The sequence below is a fragment of the Felis catus genome, chromosome B2 (assembly GCF_018350175.1).
Source record: "Felis catus isolate Fca126 chromosome B2, F.catus_Fca126_mat1.0, whole genome shotgun sequence".
Taxonomy (NCBI): domain Eukaryota; kingdom Metazoa; phylum Chordata; class Mammalia; order Carnivora; family Felidae; genus Felis; species Felis catus.
In genome coordinates, this window is record NC_058372.1 from 81,595,488 (window position 1) to 81,609,148 (window position 13,661).

At 38.9% G+C, this 13,661-nt stretch overlaps 1 long non-coding RNA gene across 2 annotated transcripts in view; it reads left to right on the forward strand.

Annotated features, from left to right (window-relative positions):
- LOC109499778 overlaps positions 1 to 13,661 on the forward strand; it is a 607,757-nt gene that overhangs the window by 588,305 nt on the left and 5,791 nt on the right. For both annotated transcript variants that reach the window (XR_006598032.1, XR_006598033.1), the window contains exons 5-6: positions 12,925 to 12,965; positions 13,432 to 13,480. This is a non-coding gene — a long non-coding RNA (uncharacterized LOC109499778). The remainder of the gene's footprint in view (positions 1 to 12,924; positions 12,966 to 13,431; positions 13,481 to 13,661) is intronic.

The window sequence follows — 13,661 nt, forward strand, 5'->3', positions numbered from 1 at the left end:
TTTTAAACTCCATATTTTGTGCTGTGTGGGCTGGTAATCAAGAATTCCCGGAGGACACAGGTATAGTTTTCTTCTACTGTTCCTGAGTTATCAGCAGAGAACAGCCTGGGAGTTATTTTCCTCAGCCCTTTTTCTAAGTTGAAAAAGATTTTATAGAGTGTTTAACTAGACCATGATCAGTTGATCCTGAATATAGTAGCTGTAGTGCCTTTCATTGCTTCTTCAAAATTCCTTTGCTTGGCTCTGTTGACCACAAAGCTGAGAATGCAACCCCCCTCTCCATTCCAGTAATGAGCAGGTGATGATGGCACATTGTGTTATCATGGCAATTGTTCACCATCTAGGTCATAAGGCTGTTTTCCCCTTCCTTCCTTTTTTCCCTCCTTCCTTCTTCTTCTTGTCTCTCTCATTCCTTCTCCCTTTTTCTCTTTCTTTCTTTCTTTCTTTCTTTCTTTCTTTCTTTCTTTCTTTCTTTCCTTTCCTTTCCTTTCCTTTCCTTTTCTTTTCTGTTCTTTTCTGTTCTTTCTTTTCTTTTCTTGCCTTCCTGCCTTCCTGCCTTCCTTTTTCACGTTTTCTTCTCTTTTTTGGAAAATAACAAATTGTGAGAAATACAGATTTGGGTGCTCAAAGACCTAATTTCAATAGAAAGCCCAACGATTTATTATAATTTATTTTAAAATTATATTCTACTGTTTTGAGCTGTTAACTCTGTGTCTTCTTTACCATATAAAATACCTGGTTACTTTATTTAGAAACATAAACTATGAGTTGATATTATGGAACTCGCCTTTTTTTCTTAGCTAAAAATATTTGATAGATTACTCTGAAATAAAAATGCTACCTGAGTGAAAAAGCTGAGGGTGCTGAGTTTTCATCTGACAATGAAGGTACTTAAAGAAGGTATTTAACTTTACATTTGCTTATCTGTATAAGTAGGGATAATACAGATGCCTAATGATTATAAAAAAGCTTTGATGGCTCACATGAAAGAAGATAGCTACATGCTTTAGAATTAAATACTTAAAATGGATATAATTCCATTACTCTTCATTATTTCTTTGTGAAGTAAATGTGTTTCAGGAAGTATGAGGCTGTCTTGCAGACAAATATAATAAAGCATAGAGTTGTTAATGGACTTGGGAAATTAATAAGAAGCCCAAACATAAACCCAGGTTTGCTGAGTTTTAATTCCTTTCATTAACTTCTTTACACAATTTCTGATATTCCTTATTTTGTGCTTCACAAAGGAGAACAATGAGAATACATTTTTGCAAAAGTAAGGTGTGTTTATTGCACTGTTAGGTCAAAATCCTCTCATCATATCTGTCTACTTCTGTTTCAAAAATGCTTATGTAACTTATGAAAAATTCAAATCTCTTTGATCCTTGGTTTCCCCATCTGAGCACTTTTATGACTTATGAATAACACAGAGCTTTTATGTTATAATAATATCTACATCATAAGACATTTTATGAGTATTAGATTAAATAAGGTAATAGATGTAAAAATGTATTTCAAACTCCAAAGAGTTTTATAAATTGAAGACCTTATTTATGAAGGTACTCTGTGGCCAGAGTATAGGGGGCTTTAAACATTAGGTTTACAAGTGTTGACTTACTTTTTGGGCAGTGGGGAACCTTTAAAGTTTTTAGAAAAGGCAGTACAAAGTCCAAGGAGAGCTTGAGGAACATGGATATAGCAGTAGCCTTTGTGATGAATCAAGAGATGAAAAGACCAAATGAGGAGCGTGGGGTGGGGTGGTTAGAAGACTAGTTCAAGTGAGAGGTAAATAAGAGTCGAACCAGCATAATGACAAGAATAAGATTATGAATAAGAAAAATAAGAATAAAAAATATGTACAGATAGAATCTATGGAATCAGCTAAAGAATGAGGAGGTGGGTTAAGAAAGAATAACATGGCGTTAAGGGTTGAATCTCAGCTATAGGAGACAAAAATTAAGGAATTTAGGAGATGGGGCTGGGTATTTGTAAAAGATGGAATGCCAATTTCAGTGTATGTTGACTTTGAGGACTTGTCAGAGCATCACGTTGGGTGCTAAGAAGCGTTAATGAAATCAGGAAAGCAGTCAGAGGATAAAGTGGTCACAAAGTAAGGAGTCATTTGCAAAGAAGTAATAATAAGAGCCCTGAGAATAAAGAATTTTGATGAGAAAGATACTATAGGTTCAGAGGGCTATATAGTCTCGTAATAAAAGACGGTGAGAAACTGAGGCTCCAGAAAGAGGGTAGAAGGCAGGGTAAGAAAAATTAAAAAAAAAACAAAAACAAAAACAAAAACAAAAAACAAAAAAAACACTAAAAGAATATGGCAACATGGATGCCAGTGAATGGGAGAAGTTGAAATTTTCATAAAAATATGCTGTCCTATACTTTAAAATATTTTATTAGAGACCACTAAGGAAGGGACTGTGAATAATTAGGAATGGAAATTTTGAGAAGATACTTGGCAAGGCTTAGGCGGGTTGGAATTGTGTTTGTTATCTTCAGTGTATCACCCTCACCCGGTAGAGACGTCATATTTATGAACAATTTAATAAATATTTCTGTGAATGAATGAAAGATGAAAACCAGATTTTGAGAGCTTAATAAGGGAACTGGTAACAGAGAATTTAAAAAATTAGAAAACATAGACTGCTTTTCTAAGATAATTGCAATGGTGCAAAAGGTTGTATCATGTGCACAGGTTACTACTGATAGCCAATATTTATTTGTAGCTTACTCCTTATTAGCAATCTTTCTTAGGGAGGCATTATTTTTATCTCCATTCTAAAGTGGAGGAAACTGAGGCATCAAGAGATTAATGTTAAGCTGAAGGTCACAAAGCTGGTCGTGGAAGAAGCTAGGCTACATCTGATTATATCACTTCTCTACTTAAAATTCTTTGATAGCTTACATGTTGAATTATTAGCATCTGCCACAGTGTGTGGCACACTGAAGTATATATTACCTTTCTACTGATGGAGAGACCAAAACACAGAAATCAAGTCATTTGCCCAAGATCACACACATTAGTGGTGGAGAAAGTTTAAATCCAGGCACTCTGATCCAGATCCCCTGATCCTACTCATTGTATAACACCATCTCAAATGACTATATTTGACATGAGTCCTAGACATGAGACATCGAGCCTAGATGGGGTATTAACAAAAATCAGAATAAAAGCTGATAAATTGGGAGAGAATGGAACAAAGAATAAAAGCATTTCATTATGAATAGTAAGTCTAGTAGGGATTGACAGAGGGAGAGCAGTGGTAGATTATCCACGTTCTTGGAGGAACAGTGGTTCTGAGTGATGCTGAGATCTGGGGTGGGTTGTACTAGTGGGTGAGTGAAGATAAGTGGAAATGGAGATCACTAACATTGATTATTTGAAGACTTATGGGACTAAGGCTAAGAGGGCAAGTGAGAAGAACTTCATGAAACAAATCTAGGCAAACGAGACATCTTTTCCAGGCATGGTGTCTCAGAATTATGATATGTACATTATGTATCAATGATAGAGTATGCTCCTCTTGGAATTTATCTATGGATGTTAATCCTATGTTTACTTCTTCCAATTCTACAGCTGTGAGTTGAAAGAATTTCTAGATGGGAATTCATAGCATTTTCTTTTTAAAAATCTACAAAACTTGGTCCCCAAACTTGCATGTGGTCAATATTCAGTATACGTATGCATAATGGAGATTGTGCCTAGAGCGAAGGCTCCCCTCTATTCTGAGAAAAACATTACATCACGTACCCTCCATTCATTCATCCTTTCTTTTTTTTTTTTAATTTTTTTTTCAACGTTTATTTATTTTTGGGACAGAGAGAGACAGAGCATGAACGGGGGAGGGGCAGAGAGAGAGGGAGACACAGAATCAGAAACAGGCTCCAGGCTCTGAGCCATCAGCCCAGAGCCCGACGCGGGGCTCGAACTCACGGACCGTGAGATCGTGACCTGGCTGAAGTCGGACGCTTAACCGACTGCGCCACCCAGGTGCCCCCATTCATCCTTTCTTAAGGGGTTGAGGAATGATTTTCTTAAGGGAAGTCATTTGAGGGACATATTTTCAGTTGAGCTGGAATGGATTTGGTTTGGAATTTTAACTGTCAAAGTTGAAGATCTCATGGGTAACAGAAGACACCATATGTTCTGGTACTCTATTCAAAATAGGACTCCCCTCGAGCTTATTATCATGCAACAGCACTACTTCAAGGCCTAAGCTAGAAAAAAGAGAAGTCCTTTCTATTGCTCTAAAGTTTCTTTCAATGTTTCCTTGATGAAACAACCCCGTTTAACCTATAATTATGGCCATTGGAATTTGAACTTGGGTAAGAAATGTAGTAAGGATTAGTAGTAGCTGAAACTGAAAAGACATAGCCTCACTCTAAGGAGGGAACTGCATTTGAGATTCATTGTTCTCACAGGCTGGACGTTTCTCCTTTCAAATACACACATCTGCACACATGTACCTACATAACCTTTCCTCGATGAAATTTCTCCTTAAAAATTGACATTTTTCAAAGGCAGACTGCACATCAGGATACATATAGGACCCACTGAGAGATAAAACATAACTCCTCTCTAACAGGGGACATTTCTTTAGGTTCTGATTCATTACTGGTTCAGTAAGTTAGGGAAAGAGACAATAAAAGGCAAAAAAAAATGAGCCATATTTTCACATAACAGTCAACTTCCATAGACGTTTGTGTCCTTCCTCAGAGATTTTTTTTTCCTCTTTGAAACTTTTGCAGATACAGTTTTTTAACTGTGCTGTATTAGCCTCAGTGATAACCCAGTGAGGGTCAGTCTACAACTGCCTCTTGGATTACAAGAGAACAGAAGTTAGAGTTGTACTAATAGCATGCAGGGAGTTCAGTGCTTTCGGCTTTGAAGCCTATCTGTCAATTTTTCTTAAAATACACACGTACATACACTGCCTTCGGTCCTTTCGCTGCCTGATTAATGTGGCTCTGTTCCTCTAAGGCTAACACATGCTGCACTTGCCTTGTTTCTAGCAGCACAGCCCCTCTGGTGTTGCCCGAATTATACCTGGTTCTTTCCGACAAATTATTGTGATGATTAAGAAAGTTTGATGATATATCATTTTTTAGATTCCAGACCTCCTGTCAGATAATAGAGTCAGAAGTGTAGGGCTGCTGCAGTTATTCCATATCAATGCTCTGAGTTCAAATAAAGTGTCAGGATGACTAAGTACAAGGGATTTGTGGAATGCTTTAATGTTGCCTCATTTCAAATCACTTCATAAGCAGCCTGGTAATGAGCTCAATAAATTCTGTTGGAGGAGGAAAAAAAAAAAAAAGCCCTGTATTCACTACAGAAAAAGTAGGTTGCTATTTTATAATTAGGCCTCTGGGCTGGTGGGAAGGAGTCTTATTTCCTGTTTGAAATCCACTTTGTTAGCTCTGTGATGTGGAGATGGCTAAATGAGTATGAAATATTATAATTAAGGACATCACAAGCTGTTTATCTTATCAGCAGTGTTTTTCCTTAAAGGCTGCCTCATTGACCACTTGTGTATTATAACCACTTTTTTTCTGTGCTTTGCCAGTTGTAACCAACAGAGGTTTATCTGGCACTAAGGGGCAAAAAAGGAGATATGAACAGCAGCCCAGCAACCAGAAGTTACGTGAGGGACCTAAATTGCTTGATTTCGCTCTGATCGGGCATTCTTTTCATTAACTGCAAAAAGCTGTTTGTTTATGAAATAAACAAGTTTATGAGAACTTGGCTAAACCTGGTGACAGTGTGCTGCCCAGGGCCAGACTGTGAGGTGCTATCTTGGGCATCCCACTAAGCAGCATGTTTTTGTTTTGAAGCTAACACAGAAACCCAATCCCACTTTGGAAAATGAGAACTGGTTTATTATTGATTGGGTGGAAAGCAAGTGGCCACATCTGTAATCTCCACTGTGATTTGAAAGGCTCTATATTAGGATAATCTTTTGACCTGCCAACTTTCTTGTTTTCATTCAATAGTGGGAGAGTGAGTCCTGGTCCCCTATAATAGACTGAAATGACAATTCTCACCAGGTTCTGCTGCAAAGGTCTGGATAGTAGTTATTTGCCTGATAAGCCATTTGGCTGAGCTGAAAGATCAATTCATATATTCACAACACCTTGCCCTAGTGTTGATTTCTGAAAGGTCCCATTCTCAAAAAAACATAGTAAAAGTCTAAGGTGTTCCTAAGGATAGACTCAGTATACCTGGACATTCAGCATTGGTTGGCCCTTGATGAAATGATGGACAAGGTTTTGGGTGACAAGTTTTCCTTCTGAATTTCATCCGCAAACCTGCCTTGACCCTAAAATCTGAAAGTCCCTTCCATATTCATGTTGTCTCTACAAATTCTCCATCAAAATCCTTTAAAGAAAGTATATAACAAAGAAGTTTACAAAGAAGTGGCAACTTAGTCACATTAGAAGTATTAAGACTGTCTGATACGGTTTTATGTGATGCCCAAGGCCACTGCTTATCATTATGCTCTTTGTGAACTGCCCCCAAACATCAAGCCAAGGAGTGAATGGAGAATGAAATATGGCATCACTCAATTTACCCATCCCCGCATCTTGGATAGGTTTGGATTATCCTGGAGGAATGGGTGACTTTCTATAATTCATGGCCCACAGAGGGTACCTGTGGCTAATGTGTCCAAAATTGCCTCATATATTGGACAGGGGCCCCATATTATTTCTCCCAAAGAAAAAAGAAATGAATGTGTCATTATAGCCTTTTTGTTGTCATAGACATTATTTGAATACTAGGGGTCCTGAAATAACCTCATGTAGACAGAAGCTGGCTTTTCCTATACACACAATTATTAAACAAACATTTGCATTGATTGTATGAAATGCCAACATTGAACTGCAGCCATGATCTAGAATGGGGGTTGACATTTTTGTAAAGTGTCAGACATTAAACGTTTTAGGATTTGTAGGCCACAAGGTGCCTATCATGACTGCAACTCTGCTGTCATAGCAGCAAAGCAACCATAGACAAACGTAAATGAATGAGTATGGCTTTGTTCCAATAAAACTTTATTTATGGATGCTGAAGTTTAAATGTCATGTAATTGTCATATGTCACCATTTAAAAATGTAAAAACCATTCTTAGGTTGAGGGCCATACAAAAATAGAATGTGTGGGCTGGATTTGGCCTGGGGCCAGTAGTTAGATGATCTCTAGATCCCTATTGTAGAATAGATTTCAAGTAGGAATCTTCCTAACCTGGGGGCTGGGCTGGGGTGGGGGCAGGCTCCCTCTGCATGAGCATTTTAACCCCATTGACACACTGCTAGACACTGTTGGATGGTCAGAAAAGACCATGACAAAAAGATGGCATTTCTAAAAGCCTTAATCTTGTAAATTTTAAACGCATTGAGTTGTTTTTAGCTAATAAAGCACATCAAATACCATTGAAAGGCAAGAGGGGGTAACCACGAATTGAGATCTACTCATTCGCAAGTCATACTAAGTGCAACACAACTGCTGAGTTTTGTTTGGTATCAGCAGAATCCTTTCACTCGTTTATTCACTAATTGGTTCAGCTATTCAGTGCCTACTGTGTGGAGGGTCCATGAGGATCCTTAAAATGGGGGAAGGTGCCAATCATGGGGGGTGTGGATGAAATCTTGAAAATTCCCAGAAGGAAAGCATTCCAGAGTCAGAGTGGAGCAGCTGGAGAAGGTTGGCCAACGGCCGCCAGCAGATGACCTGGCTTCTGGGTTTGCCCTGTGAGCAAGTATGGCATGCACCTTAGGAGAGGAAGAGGCGGAGCCCTGAGTGACAGCAGAATGTAAACAGCAACTCAAAGCCACCCACCAACGCATAGCTTTCAAGGGTGCACATGGGGCTTTCAGCCACAGAAACAGATCTCAGCAGCTTCATCTTCTAGGAAGAAGGACAGTTACGCTTTGCATGCATATTTGGCGATGAGCATAGACTCAAATCTTATCCTGCTCCTCCTGAGATTTTTATATTTTTAACAAATACCTCTTTCCATCTGTAGTTGATTCATTGCTTTTTCCGCTATGCTTGATGTATTCATTATTTCCAGGACAGCTACTCTGAAGTAACACCCTATCAACACCCCCGCACCATCATTACCACCACCTCATACACAGATAGAATTCCTTGAAAGAGAAATCATAATTGCATCTTGGTTTTTCAATGGCAACATTAATTGAACTGAAAAAGATAAGAATTAATGTGGCTTATTACAGTCATCCGGAATTCTGGCACTCCCAGCTGAAATGAAATGCTTCTGGAAGTAAAAAAAAAAAAATGATTCTGGCTCCAAAGTGCCAAAACATCTGGATGAAACCTGAAACATGAAAAATGAAGTCAGTTTCCCGATATTCTGTCTTCTAAGTGACAAGCATGTTATATTTACTGATTTGGCTGCCTTAAAACTTACATGAAAAGCTATCTAGAATTAAGGTAGTGACATGAATGTATTAACTCTAACATTGGTGGAGGTCTTCATATTTCCAAGATTTTTCACATGCCGTGTTTTACTAAAATTTCATAACTATGCAGCATAGTATTAACATCAATTCCATTGTATAGGTGTGGTGGCTGAGGGTGAAGGTGTGAGGGGACCTGCTCCAGTTCAGGTGGCAGTAAGTCTAGGCAGGGACTGAGATTTCAGTGCATCTAAGTCAGACATGCTTCTGGATGTACAAAATTGCACTAAGCTCCCTACGTGAGTGTGGTTAGAGAAACTAAGCAGTATAAGTCAGAGTCTTTGATGGGTTGCTGTTATTTGCAGAGCCTTTTGTTGAGAACCTCACCTCAGTAGCCCACGATGTCTCTGTTACCCTTGCCCCCAAAATGTGAAAAACTGGACCAATATTTTGTACTTGCTGCCTTATGCTTCTCTTTCCCAAGAGCTTAAATGATGTGCATGTGGTTTAAAGTTTCTGAATATCAAAATGTTTAGCAAAGCCAATGTCTTCTATCGTATTAGGCAGACCTACCCTTTGCATTTGATGTAATAATTTATCATTATGGGCAGATGTATAATTATTATCATCCCTAATGAGACAAAGATGCAAATTTCATGTTTGATGTTAATCTGCCAAATAATTTAACGTTAGTTCAGTTTAAAAAATGGCATGGATCATACATCTGCTTAGTGGTCTGTGAGGGAAACCAAAGTGAATCTGATTGCAGCCCTGGCAGGATGGGCTACCCTATAGCCTCGTGGAAGAATGTTTATTTTTGAAAAAGGGAAAACGTGTTCATGAGAATGTGGTGATGCTTAACTGCTTTCCAAACTTAGAATAAATATTTACATAGAGAAAAGTCTCCAAACATTAAGGCAACTGTTTCATAAGCCAGAGAAATACTGCAGAGAGAGAAGGGGACAGAGGAGCCAAAGCGGGTTCTCCACTGACAAGCTGAAAGCAGTGAGCCCAATGTGGGACTCAAACTCACAAACTGTGAGATCGTGACCTGAGCTCAAGTTGGACACTCAACCGACTGAGCCACCCAGGTGCCTCTATGCACCTTCTTGTATCTCTGCTGGTACATGTTAATATCCTGCAGGCTCTCTTCTGTCCCCTTTACAGGCTTAGACAAAGAAGATAAAAATCTTAATTAAAACAAAAGTGTCAAATCATGTCCAGGAAAGATGCAATGTAGGTTCCCCCCACCCCCAATCTTCTGTTCCATTCCCACATCCTGAATTCCACTTTCTCCACTGAGAAGCCCAAAGACTCGTGGCTGGTAAAGATATGAAATTAGATGACCTACATTCCTGTGAAAGTGGAGATATTTTCTGAAGCAAGTTGAGGTTTTGTGTGTTAAGTCATCAATTCACTCAACAAACATCTATTAGACATAGTAGCTGTGCTAAGAGCAGGTGAGTCTACCCACCCCACGTACCACCCCTAAACTAAACAAGCAAATTGCAGCCCGGATGGCTATGTTAAACAATGGAGATATGTTAAACAACTAAGATAGAGTATGATGAGAGATGTGCTCGGCATTATTAAACAATATGGGAGGCAAATCTAACCCAGACAAAGGAGAGTAGGGAGAAGGAGGGAAAGGCATATACTATTAATGAGGACCTTCTAACTGCTTGTCTCCCGTCACTCTGGGGCTTCCCAGTGGGGGGCTCAAGTGCTGTTTCTCTTCTGCCCTGCCTTCTGCTGTCTGTGGTGCCCTCTGGTCCTGCGAGCAGAGCAGCAAAGCCCCTGAACTGTCACTGCCCAAGTCGGTAGAAGGAGCTGTCACTTTGGCCGTGTCTCCTATACTAGTGCTTTTACTTCAGGGACAGACAGAAGCCACCATCTCTGGTCTAGCAACTCACTGATACTGATCCAGCACAGGCCTGGGCACTGAATAAAGACTGCTGAATTAAACCAATTGCTGTTCCTGAGTTCCTATCATTCTATTCCATGCTTAAACCTGGCTGCAACATTGACCTTGAATGAGGACTCCCACCCCTGCTCACACTGTGGTCTGTTGCCCATGCCACCATCAGAGAAGCTGCGTGTTGGTACTTCTCCTCAAGGAAAACTGCCCTCCAACTTTTCCAGTTAGCTGTTTTCTCTTTGGAATCTAATGGGGTCTCGCCAGTGGGATCTCCCCCTCCTTGTAGTCAGGAGAAAAACCAAGCAAGGAAAGCCTCCCTTCTGATTGTGAAGCATTGTCTTTGGACATAATTTGTGTGGCTTGATGCTCCCTTTCCAAAGATGAATTCATTCTCAACACTGTGTCTTAGTCTTTCCTACAAATAAAACTCTAACAGCTTTGTGAGCTAGTCCTCCACATCTGCACAGACACATGGGAATCTTCCAGAGAACACACTTTAGAATCAAGGTGTAAGGGGGGGGCGGACGGAGAAGAAAAAGAAAAAGTGCAGGACCATGGGGTACAAAACACTGACATGGGGAACAGAGGGTCATCCCTACCTAACTTAACCCTCACACACCTAACATTCCAGCTTCCCTGACTCAGCTTCCAGACACCTCTTTGCCCAAAGGGAATGGATACTCAGGGGAATGTCTGGAGGACACCCAAAGGCTGTGGGTCTTTTTGCCCCTTGGGTCACTGTGAAAACTGATGTGAGGCTGCCCGTAACCATATGAACAACAACAGAAAAAGGGCACATGAGATCTGGCAAACTGTGCACCCTTCAGGGTGATAAGAAAGAACAAGTATGGCTGGATATGGGGATTTTTCCTCAGGAGGTTTAACTTTTTTGCTAGTGTGACATTTAGAAAATACCAATATTTATGAATAATTTTAAATTTGGTGCTGAAAGATGGCTTGTAATTAAATATCAATGATTGCCTTTTAATAGAATATTTATTGATATATTTTTGTTCCCAATGGTTTCTGTTTCCAAATATCTAGAACCCCTGGCTTGGGTGACTCCTCTCATTTTAGAACTTATCCCTTTTAGGTTCCTCTGGAACACACAGTTTAGATGCACGATAGGTATTTGTCAAATTATATTGAATAAAATTTGGAATGATACCTGTTAACAGCTGAAACCCTTGGACATTTAAGGAACAGATCATAGTATCTCAGGGATATTTTAGCTGCCAAGTAGGAACATCCAGCTTGCACACAGTTGCTGTCTTTTTATTATTTCTCATTTTGTTGCTTTCTGTATGTTGTTGGCTACCTTATTAGTACCTCCTATTGGGAAATATTTTTCTTTAGCATAGTATCTTAATAACCATCGAGGTGGCTTACTCAGGGTTTCCTAATGCTCATCATGACCAGGAATTGTAATGTGGTAAATATCATGTGGGCAAAGTGACTGCATTTAAAAAAATCTATCACTAGCTGAATTTCTTTTACCTGTTATTTAGACACATTGATGATATATATAGTGTGTCTCCATTGAGAAATATGATTTCTGATAGATGGGAAAATCTTTTCTTATGGATTCTAACTTGGCATAAGAAAATAAGACCCTTTAAAGAAATCCATACCTAAATTTGGAAGGCAGAGTTTCAAAATATTAAGACCATCAGTCAGTTTTCAGTAGTTCCTTGATGATGAAGTTCATTAGCCTGGATATATGGGTGAACGTCATCATAACGAAATTAATATTGTCTAAAACAATTATTGTTTCTTAGCAGCTTCTCTTTCAATTTGTTCACCTAAGTGAATATCTCACTGTTAAGGAAGCAAATCCACAGTTTCCATCTGTTTGGGCAGTGTGCAGCATTACAGACTATATATTTTAGATTCTCTATTTTTGATTCTTTATTTACAATATGATTTTTATTTATGCAACCCTTATTTGAAAAATGTATAGTTATATTTATTTATTTTATCACCTTCATCTCACCCTTTGCACCCTTAAAAGCCTCAAAGCAGTTACAGCAAGGCATACGATGTTATGTGATGCATACTTCATCACTTGGCAAAGCCATTAAGAATCTGCCAAATTAATTCAATGCTGATGAATTTTGGACAGATAGTAAATGCTTTTTATATTTGGGAACTTCTGCCGTTCATAATTTTGAGCTTTTAGGTCACTATGCCATTTTTTCCCACTAAGATAAGAAATCATCCTGGCAGGTAAGAGTTTGCAAATGGCTGATTATAGTCACTTCCTGATGATACCTGGGGGAGTCATTGCTGATTATCTTCTGCAAATCTTGCTTTCAATTTCTATTGACATTCAAACAGAATAGGCTATAAAGTCATTTGTGGTTATTACTCAATACCTTTTGTCTAATTTCCCTTCCCCATGTAGCCTATCACCCAGCAGGAGATCTTTTATGCCAAAACACTTAATTACTTACCCCAAATCAGTGAAGGTTAAAAACAAAACAAAAGAAAAACAAAACCAACAGAAGAAAACAAATATAGCATATTTATAGCCTTTCACCCTGATTCATGATTTGTTTTTATCTGTTTGACTTTAGGCTACTTGCAGAACAGAAAGGAAGCTGCAGCTGTTTTGAAGGTACAGCAAAAATTTCAGATATTACCTCCTGTTCTGTTCTTAGGGCCCCACCATATTGGGGAGGGGGTGGTTCATAAGACCATGATTTGGGGAAGAGAGATACTGTGCTTATCACATGTGCTACACAACCTTGATGTGTCTGAAAGGTGCTTCTGTGTATGTGTGTGTATGTAAGGATATAGATTAAAAGAGAGCAAGCATTTTTGTCTGTCTGTATGCGTGCATTATATGTAAATGTATATGCATATGTGAAAATAAATAGAATATAAATAAATAAAATAATTCAATTAAACCTGTGCCCTCTGTGTACAAATGATGAAGACCTCCATCCTATATTCCTATCCGCTATTGGAAGCTTGGGTTTTTGTAGGTCTAGAGCAGACAAAGCCCACGGGATAAATGTAAATCTTTATTCTCCAATATCAGAATATTTTTCCTCAAATGGATTCTGTTTTTTTCCTTGCAGCTGTGGAGCTTTTCTGGATAAAGTTCAGGGACAACCTCATGACTAAAAGGTAAGACTTTTATTTTTAAATGAATATTTGCACCACCAGGCCCACCCATTAACAAAACCAAACTGTTTTGTGTTTCTCTTCTTTGCGATATACATAAGGAATTCATATGAATATTTCTATGAAAGGGGGAAGTTCCCCCCTTCTTTGTCAAGGCTTTTGCTTATAGAATACATTGTTGGTT